The sequence below is a fragment of the Hippopotamus amphibius genome, chromosome 6 (genome assembly GCF_030028045.1).
Source record: "Hippopotamus amphibius kiboko isolate mHipAmp2 chromosome 6, mHipAmp2.hap2, whole genome shotgun sequence".
In the NCBI taxonomy this organism is placed as follows: Eukaryota; Metazoa; Chordata; class Mammalia; order Artiodactyla; family Hippopotamidae; genus Hippopotamus; species Hippopotamus amphibius.
In genome coordinates, this window is record NC_080191.1 from 39,072,833 (window position 1) to 39,083,334 (window position 10,502).

General features: G+C 36.5%; 1 pseudogene; it reads right to left on the reverse strand.

The window, feature by feature from the left end:
* Nucleotides 1–228: 228 nt before the first annotated feature.
* On the reverse strand, nucleotides 229–987 carry LOC130854883 (cytochrome c oxidase subunit 2-like; annotated as a pseudogene).
* Nucleotides 988–10,502: the final 9,515 nt, after the last annotated feature.

A 10,502-nucleotide genomic window follows, 5' to 3' on the forward strand; every position in this document is an offset into this window, starting at 1 on the left:
CTTGCTGGATCTTAGTTCTCCGACCAGGGATCAAACGCGGGCCCTCGGAAGTGAGAGCATGGAGTCCTAACCCCTGGACTGCCAGGGAATTCCCTTCACTTCCCATCTAGATGCCTTTTATTTTTTATTTTTTCCCAATTGCAATGGCTATAAACACCAGTACAATGTTAAATAGGAGTGATGAGTATAGGCATCTTTATCTTATTTTTAATTTCAGTGGCAAAGCATTTAATCTTTTACCACTGTAGATGGTGTTAGCTTTGAGTTTTCTGAAGATGCATTTAGCAGGTTGAAGAAGTTCCTTTCTCTTCCTAGTTTGTTGAGAGTTTTAGCGTGAATGAGTGGGACTAGTTCTAGGACAATAGGCATAAAACTGTGGTTGGAGCCGCAGATTTCAGAGCACTGTCCGTAGAATAATCCAGGTCGTGTTGATATTAAGGTTGTTTGATTTAACCATCCCGGAATTGCATCTGTTTTTAGGCCTAAGGAAGGTACGGCTCAGGAGTGTAGTACGTCTTCTGAGGAAACTAATATTCGGATTGTTACGTCTACGGGCAGTACAACTCGGTTGTCTACTTCTAGTAGTCGTAATTCTCCTGGTTTTAGGTCTGATGTTGGGATTATATAAGAATCAAAGTTGAGGTCCTCATAGTCTGTATATTCATAGCTTCGGTAACATTGGTGACCCATGGTTTTTACGGTTAGAGAGGGGTTGTTTATTTTGTCTATTATATAGAGGATTCACAGTGATGGTAATACGATTAGGATCAGGATAATGGCTGGTAAGGTTGTTCAGACGGTTTCTACTTCTTGTGCATTCATGGTGTTGGTGTGTGTTAATTTAGTGGTTAGTATTAATGTGATAATATAAAGAACTAGGGAGCTAATTAGAAACACGATTATTAGTGTGTGGTCATGGAAGTGCAATAGTTCTTCTATAATGGGTGATACTGCATCTTGAAATCCTAATTGAAGAGGATATGCCATGGAGACATACGGGACTTTCACCTGTAATTTAACTTTGACAAAGATATGTAATTTTTACTGATATCTCATTTATGGAGAGAGACATAGTGGTTATGATGTTGGCTTGAAAGCAATAGGAGAGGGTTCGACTCCTTCCTCTCTTGTTTTGATTATTTTAGGTTTACGTATGTAGGCTCTTCAAATGTGTGATATGGTGGGGGACAGCCGTTTAATCACTCTAAATTAGTAGTAGTTAGTTCTACTGTTAGGACTTCTCGTTTGAGGCGAATTCTTCTCAAATAATGAAAATTATTAATATAACTGCTGTTAATGAGATGAATGAGCCTATTAAAGAAAGGGTGTTTCATGTTGTGTAGGTGTCTGGATAGTCAGAATATTTTTGAGGTATTCCAGAGAAACCTAGGAAGTGTTGTGGGAAGGTTATGTTAACTCCTACAAATATGATTACAAAATGAATTTTTGCTCATGTATCATTGAGTGTATACCCTGAGAATAGTGGAAATCAATGTACAAAGCCTCCTTAATAGATTCACAAAATTCATTTGTCAAATGAATTTTGTGAATCTATTAAGATGATCATGTGGGTTTTTTGCTTTATTCAACTAATATGGTATATTACATTAATTGTTTTTAGAAGTTAAACCAACCTTGCCTTCCAGTGTTATGTTTTTAATACCAAGGACCTGGGAGCCATCCCACTGAAACATAATCATTGCACCCTTATCTCCTGACTTTGTGTAAAGGTAGGAAACTAACCTCAATAAGCACCAATTAGCAAACAGAGATGGTCTAATGGCACTGACCAACCTCACCACTAATGCCCAACAGTACTTTTCGCCAGCTCACCTCAGTGCTTAAAAATTCTCCTACCTTTTGTTTCAATGGAGGTGAGTTCAATCTCTCTCTCCTAACAGTCTTTAATAAAGTCGCCCTTGCCTGTTTAACCTGCTCAGTGCAGTTTTCTTACATTATGATGGCTTTTATAAGGAGAAAGGGGCATGGGTTCTCGCTTTGGTGGTTTCATCTGTGGGACTGAACTCAATATCAGCTGAAGAGAGTCATTATAAAAGGAAACTCTTCTGGTTAAAAGGTAGAGACCTACAGAATAGGTGATAGAATGTTGATTAAACTAAGAAGTATTGTGATTCAATTATAGTGTTCTCATTCTTTTTGACAGCCTCTAGTTGCAGATTATAATTTAAATGAAAATGACTACTTAGCTTTGTCCCCTTAAAACATTGCTATTGATAGAAAGGCCATTTTTCCTCTCTCTGTTAACTGCTTTCCCAACAGTACCCCAATAGTTTTAAAGGAGTAACAAGGGCAAAGAAGCTAAGAGTCCAAGATAACTTAGTATAATTGATGACCCAAAGAAAGCACCACACGTTAAACAGTGATTTAAGTGCTATCCAACAGATAAAACTGTGCCACTGTAGTATGTTCTTGCCTGTGTTGTGTGTATCTCTTTCTCCTCAATAATTACATTTCAATAAAAAAGAATATTGTTTTCCAAACAGTATTATCATTATATTAAAAAAATGCATCATTAAATTTAGATAATTTGGAAATAGTCATAAGCAGAGAAACAAAAGTTAAATTAAAAGTATTGAAAGATAATGTGACTGAGGTTTTTTGTTTTCCTCAGTGAGGGCAATATTTATTCTTGCTTTAAGATCTTGATATGACAAATGTTTTCCAGTTAGTGATTAACCCAAGAGAAAGGAGTCAATTTCTCTTTGCTCTGTTCCACAGAGCTTGAGGAAGTTTTTTACATTAAAAAAAAAAAAAGGAATATGAATGTCATATTGAAATCATTAAGTGGGAGATTTTGGTCTTTTCATTTTCTCTTAATACAATTTTTTTTAAGTTTGTCATACTGCTTTACAAATCATAAATAACTTTGGGGATTAGGAAAAAGTAGACCTTTAAGCATTCTTCTTTATTTAGTCAAAATGACTGGCTAACCTCACCCTAGTTCTCTGAGGCACATTACTACCAAGTCTTGGAAAAGCAAATCAGCAAAAGCCCTGACCCATGAATCTCAGTGATCCTTACACACCTAAGTGTCTCCTCCAACCATGCTTAATCTAAACCAAACACTGCACAGTACCAAAATAAGACCTGCTTTGTTTTTCTGAAGTCCATATTACTTTGTCATTATGTAATATATTTGGGATTAATGGTTGTTCCTTACTAGAACTGATCAGGAAAAAATTCTAGAGTACCCCAAATCAAAAGGATTCTGTTTGCTGTGAGTGATCAAATCCCTCTCTGAAATAATACTGTTCCCCTCTGTCTATATTTTGAAAATTATGGAAAAATTAATAGACATTTGTAATGCAATTGATGCTGAATTATTACCCAACAGGTTAAGTAAGTGCTTAAGACACCAGCAAAGCAGATGAACCAGAAATTACTAAGAACGTTTAACTGCGATGAATTTATGCAGAATTTCAAAATAAGAAAATGTAGAAAAAGTCATTTTAATTTCAGCATTTAGGTTCTATGAACTTTTAAAAATATAAACTTTCTTTTGAATTACATATGGGGTTGTCATCACAACCTTTTTTAGTATTTGGAGTTTCTAAAATTCTCAATCCAGCCCTGGATACAAAAACTAACCACAGAGGGTTAAGGCAACAAAGATGAAAGCGAGCACACTCACAACTATTTATATTGCCAAAGCTTTGCCCTTCTGCAAGAACATGCAGTTTCCCAAACACTAACCTCTCTTTACAAGGTTATGCTTATTAGCTGGGCTTTGAAGCTCAATAGCAACACTGTTCATCCTTGGTTCAATTCAGATTGTAATTTCTTTTTAAACTACCTGACCCTTATAATCATATGGTGAGTAGGTCTGATCATTCATCTTCCTAAAGCCAAGTACTTGGTCTGAACACAGAGTCACTTGTGTTTCTGAAGCCTCACAGCATCACGATGATTGGGGTAAAAACTGTTGATTGAGAAAAGTTTGAAAGAAACCTTTCATACAACGTTTTCATTGTCTTGTTCTTTTTCTGGAACTAAAACTCCTGATTGGAAAAGCAAGTCTTCCTAGATATAAGGATAAAGTTTTAAGAGATGTTTCTAATTAATTGTGGAAACTATAAACAATTTCGTTGTCCCCAATGTCAAAATTTGCTAAGATTTTGCTTTTCCACAGGGACCAGTATTAATTAAGCACTCAGCAAATTCTTATTGAATAAATAAATGAATAACTCCACCCAGCTTCACGTCTTTGTCTTGAAGCTGTATCATTCTTCCTGGTATTTAAATGTTGCATTAGTGTCTGGCTTCATATCCAATACACCGCAACCCACATATTCCCCAGACTAGATTACAGTTTGGAGGAGAGTAATCCTTGAGCTGATTGTTTAGAATGGGTTTCTGCCCATCCCCGAACAAATCACTAAGGCAAAAGGAATGGGATGGGCTGACTGATTTATCTAAAGTAGTGCCCACCACCCCTGGAGTTAGGTTGCAGTCAGTTCCATCCAAAGCACATGGCTGCTATCCAAGTGAGGAGAAAGTATATTCCAAAGGAAAGTCTGAGACCATTAAGAACTGGTGAGAGTTGCATGGATTCTGGGTAGGCAACTAAGACATACTGACAATGTAATTTCTATTTTCAATATGGCAATGAAAAACTGATGAATATAACGTGTTAGAAATCATTCCTTTTCTCTTAAGATTTAAAGAAAAGCTCTTTTAAATTGGTTTGGAAAAAAAATTTAGTTACATTTGACACCATGCTCTTGTTTTTAAGGAAGGGACCCTAAGATGCCACCTGTTGTATAGTGGAGAGATTTAGATTTTAACTAGACATTGATTAGGTGATTGGTTTTGAGGGTTTCTTAGTTAGCAGTACTATTTCCAAAGAGGTTCTAAATAAAAAGTGGTTGTCTTTATGTAGATTATGGTTAGTGTCTCGTATATTTTCTAAGAAAATTTTCCCTAATTAGAGGTCATAAAAACGTTCTTTTAACATTTTCCTTCTTAGCTTGTCATTCCTTCTTGCCTCTTTTTAGTCATTTCTCTCTGCTCTTAATTTAACCTTATTCTTTAAATGAAAGTTTATTGGTCATAAATTCTCCTTTTGAAAAAAAAACTAAATTGAATGTCTTTTGCCCTAGTTGTTCTTGAAAGATAATTTCACTGGGCACTCATTCTAGATTGACAGTTATTTTCACTTAGCACCTTAAAGATGTTAGTCTACTGTCTTTTGGCTTTAACTTTTGGCACTGAAAAGTTGCACTTCAATTTGTCATTCCTTTGTACGTGAGATGTTTAGTTATTCTGGCTGCTTTTAAGATCTGTCTTTGTTGTTCTGTAGCTTCCTTATAAAGAAACTACACTGGTTTCTTTTTACCTATCCTGCTTGATATACATTTTGTTTCTTGTATATGTGGATTCATGTTTTTGATTAGTTCTGGAAATTTCTCAGCAATCACCTTTTCCATTTTTTTCTATTCTCTCTCTCTGAGACTCTGATTAGACACATATTAGATCTTCTCATTCAATCCTTCAGGTCTCATCACCTGTCATTCACAATTTTCTATCTCATCTGTCCTTTCTAAAATATGTTCTCTCAGTTAACTAATTGCTCCTTTAGCTGTGACCAATTTGCTCTTAAACAATTCATTGAGTTATATATTTCAGTAACTATATTTCATACTTAAGTTCTGTTTGGTTCTTAATATATGCCTTTTTTTCTCATGTCATTACATATTCATTTTAATTCAGTTATTTCTTTAAGCATTTCATAATAGTTCTTCAATTTCTGCTAATTTCAATATCTGAATTCCTTGAGTAAATCTTTTGTTTCTCAATCGAAATGGCTTGTTTACTTGTGTGTTTGATTAATTAATCTAGAAGTATTAATTAGGGAGGCTCTTCTTAAGTGAGGATTTTTATACATTTCTTAGAGTAACCATCAGAGTCCATTGACCTGGGACCACTTTCATACATTAAAAAACTCCTGGCTTTATGCAGGAGTCTTAGGTTCAGCCTCTTTACTTTGCTTGGAATCCATAACTTAGTCTCAGAATCACAGCCTTTTCCTATTTCCCAGCTACTCTGGGTTTAACTCACTTTCATTTGTAATAGTCCTGGGTGATTATCTTGCTTCCCAAGGAGCCAAGAAATGAACTAAATATGTGTGTTGAACTTTTTCCAATAACTATTTTTATTTTAGCAGAAGGATCATTGTGTACCTAGTGAATCATACCATCAGAAGCAGCAATCATCTACTTCTTTCTTAGTTGATTTCTGTAATTTGCATTTTTCATGTTATTCATTTAATCTGTTGTTTATAATATCCTCTTATATTTTTAAAGCTTTGCTGTTTTTTATCTCCATTTTCATTCCTAATATTTTTATATCTCTTCTATTTTCTTCTTAATCAGTTTCACCAAAGTTGTGTCTTTTTTTTTTAAATGTAATTAACATTTGACTGTATCACAGCTTTAAACTCCAGAGGTCAGCAAACTTTTTTTTTTCTGTAAAGGACCAGAAATTTTAGAACTGCAAAATGTAGCAACCAAAATGAAACACTTAATTGATGTGCTCAGTAGCAGAATGAAAGAAAGACTCAATAAACTTGAAGATAAAAAAGGGGGAGGGGAAGATATGAAGAAACACACCAACAAAGAAACACAGGTACCAAATAAGCACAGATTATGGTTGCCAAGGGTGAAGAAGAGGGCTTGCAGGGGAGGAGAGTGGGTGTGGCTACAAAAGGGCAATTGGAGGGGTCTTTGTGCTTGAATGTCCTGAATGAAAAAGTTCTACATCTTGACTGTATTAATGACAATATCTTATTTGTAATCTTGTACTATTATAGTTTTGCAACATGTTACCATACTGGGAAACTCAGTGAAAGACACATGAGAGGGAACTCTGTGTTATTTCTTACAACTGCATGTGAGTCTACAGTTACCTCAAAATAAAAGTTTAATTTCAAATATTAGCATTAAACATATTTTATATTTTATAGAGAATGGGCTATTTTAAATGTCCATGCCATCCCAAAGGAAAGTATTGGTCAGTTGCCTCCATCCCAGGCTTGAGAAAAGTTTACTACAACATAGAAAATTCTAAATTACTAAGAAAATGTTTGATCATAGATCAGGAAAAGACAGAGGCAACAGGGTAGCCCTAATTTAGAACAAATAATATCTATTGTATAGGTAGAACTATTTTAAATGATATATGATGATTATCTTACTAAACTTTGGTATATACCCCACCACAAAATAATAAATGTTAAAATCATGGTAACCTTTAGGGAGGATAACACATCAAATTTGGCACTGGAAAGAGGCTGAATGTGGTTGGGTATACCTTTAAACGAACGTAAAATGATCATAGCACCTGGTTTGGAAAGACAATGAAATATTCTCTACTAAATTATAATTGGTTTTTTGTTTTTAGAATCATTATTGACAGAAGGATCAGCTTGGACCCGAAAGCTTTTCATGATTAGGTCTTCCGCTATGCAAGTTACTAGAAGCTTGTATGTTACTCTTGGCTAAATCTTCAGTTTCTAGAGATGTAAACTTGGTTCCTTTTATCCTGGTCTGGCCTCAGTATTTCAGATGTACCATTAAATAGTTGATATGAAACTTCCAGAAGGCACTAGAAACAAAAACTAGTATCACTAAATCTTTACTGAGGGTAAATAACTGCATTTCTAAGTTTTCCACCAATGCTAAGAGATTTTGGAGTTAGTAACTACTGTATAACGGTACTTACAGTAAACACTTAAAAATTTGTACTTTGGGTTTGCCAAAGTGGGAATTAATGCCCTTTCAAGTTTATTTAAAGACTCAGTTCAGTTTTAGCAGACTTCTTCAAAAACAAGTAAGGGTGTTATGCATGTAACGACTGCACAGGAAATCTGGTTTTGCCTTCCACCGCTTAAATTTTAAGCAGAAATGCCATCACTACACAAAACCTACAGGAATCCCACTCTGAGTAATTAAGTGACCAACCTCTTAAAAATCTGCCAGAAGCAACAGGGTCTATAAAAATCTATTTAGTGTGTCAGTTATTTAGTTCTACTTCTGTACTTAAAATTAGAATTATTTGGAGAAAAGATTTCATAATATTCACGATTTTCATGTTAACCAAAGGATTGCCAAAGTAAAGGATTAAAATTGAAATTGAAACAGTATTTAAATCAGGAGAAAATGGGTTAATGTGAGTTATTGAGGGTGTTCTTTATTCCCTTCTGATACCAAAATAAAATAAAATAAAATAAAATAAAATAAAATTGCCAAGGGATAGGGAGGGTTAAATTAAAAATGTTTTAAGGGACATTTTACTGGGAGCATGCACAGTGCACTGGCTTTGAGTGCATTCTGAAGAAACAGATTCCAAAATCCCCTTAGCTCTTTCCTCTCTTTCCAATGCTCTTCCCCCATCGGGAATAATAATTTTGCATAAGTCATATAAATGTCAGTCCTGACTATCAGGACATCCTAGCTCTGAATCCAGATGCTGTCACCAAAAGATAGAAGGTTCTTTTCTGGAGACAATGCATAGAGATCAAGTTTCAAATTAGTAGCTACTCTTTGGACATTATCACTGTTAACTGAGAAAAGAGAATGAAATTCAGTTACTTGGTAATGAGGGAATAGGATAAACAGGGAGTCAGTCCTTAGGAATGAGTGGTCCCCAGATGTAGGTGGTCCAAAGAATGATGAATTCATCCTCATTCATTCTGTTTTTCCCTTACCTCTCTCCTCTCCCACCCACCATTTTCTTCCTAACATCAAGTGCTTTTTACCGGCCTAATACCAAAATATAAGCTCCTCGAGGGCAGGGACCACATTCTTTTGGTTCAGTCTAATACCCTCTGTGCCCAGGCACGTAGCAGCCTGGCACAATATAAATGCCAAATTAAGTACACAAATATTTATTGAGCAACTAGGGAGGGCGAAAGGGAGGAAACTGCTAGGTACTGGGGCCACAGAGTATATATAATACAGAAACTTTGTTCTGGTTGGGAAAATGGACTTGTTTACCACTTAGAAGCAGTGCTGCTAATTTTCCTTTTCCCCCCCACCAAAGTAGCCCTAGTAGAAGAAAATTCTGTGAGGCTTTCTGCTTCACATTGTGCGTGCTCTTTCCATCTATCAGCGTTTCACCACTGTGCTGGGTTGTCTGCTGTCCCCTCAACATGGTCCCCTCCTTCTGTAATGTCCTTTGTACTGCAGGGAAGCCAGAAATACATTTTCCAGAACCTCCCTCGCCTTCTGGTTCTAAGTCAGCGTGGCCCAATGAGAGGCATTTTTAAGGGACTCAGGAGGCAGAGAAGCGGGCGGCCACCCTCCCGCGGAGGCCATTCAGGTGAAGCGTGTGCTGGCTGTGGACATGGGCGTCACAGCAGCTTCAAGAGCTCTCATGGGTCACCGGCTTGGGTGCTATCAACAGAGAGCTGGTGACAGTTCCTTGAGACTCACTGCGTCCGTGCTGCAGGCTGAAGTGACAGGAGCTTCCTGGATGCTTCCAGGTTCTCACAGGCTCCTGGGCCAGCTAGCTCCCAAGATCTACCCAGGGCAGTCCTGCGGACTCACCTTCCCTCCGCCTGCCCTTCTGAAGCTTGGTGGAAGCTTCTAACTCCCCACACTGAAACCCTTTACACTTACATCATCAAGTGGTTGTTTTCCTGACTGAAACAGGATAGAAAGGTTAAAAGTTTCATTTAGCATTAAGAGAAAAACAGGTTTCCTACATGTCTTAACTTAGTGAAAGAGATGATGCTTCACTGAGTCTATTGACTTTGTTAAACCCAGCTGAAATGAAGAAAAGTGAACCTGCAGGCTTACATAGGGCAATTTCTCTACTTCCTGTGTGACAGTATTTTGAGGACACAGATGCCTAAAAAAGTGGGGGAAATGGTTTCATCTTCACTGACTGATGAACTATGTACGGACAGTCATTAAGCAGAGATGGGATGCATTCTGTCCTGGAAGTGGTCCAGTGTAACACCTTCAGGCTCTTGGGGGTGCCAATCTTGCTAAGTGTACTTTCTTGCTGAGAAATACAAGGTCAAGATGCTCAGATCTTCTGGTGTACTGAAGAGGTCTGGGAGCCAGAGGTCAGTTTTTTGTTTTCTTAAGTGAATCATGAAAATATGCAAACTTTTTCCTCCCCAGGAAAGAAGGATGCCTAATGATATTCATTCCCACTAATGAGAAATTTTCATCATATTTAAATGAACTAAAAATGTCATTTAACTCATAACTTGCCCAAACAACTCTCTTCATCTCCTTCTGAAATTTAATTTTTTATTGCAGTAACCTGATCATGTGTAAAAAACACAGTCAATTTTTTCAAAAAATAAATGCTGAATAAGTTACCCTTGTGAATTGCTCTTCACTATAAAGGTGGACAATGACTTTTTTTTTCTTTATACAGCTTTTATCTTTTATTGTGACATTCCTTTTTCTACATGAAGAAACAAATAAAAATCATACCAACTAGAGAAACGACTCTGCCTTTTCCTTGTT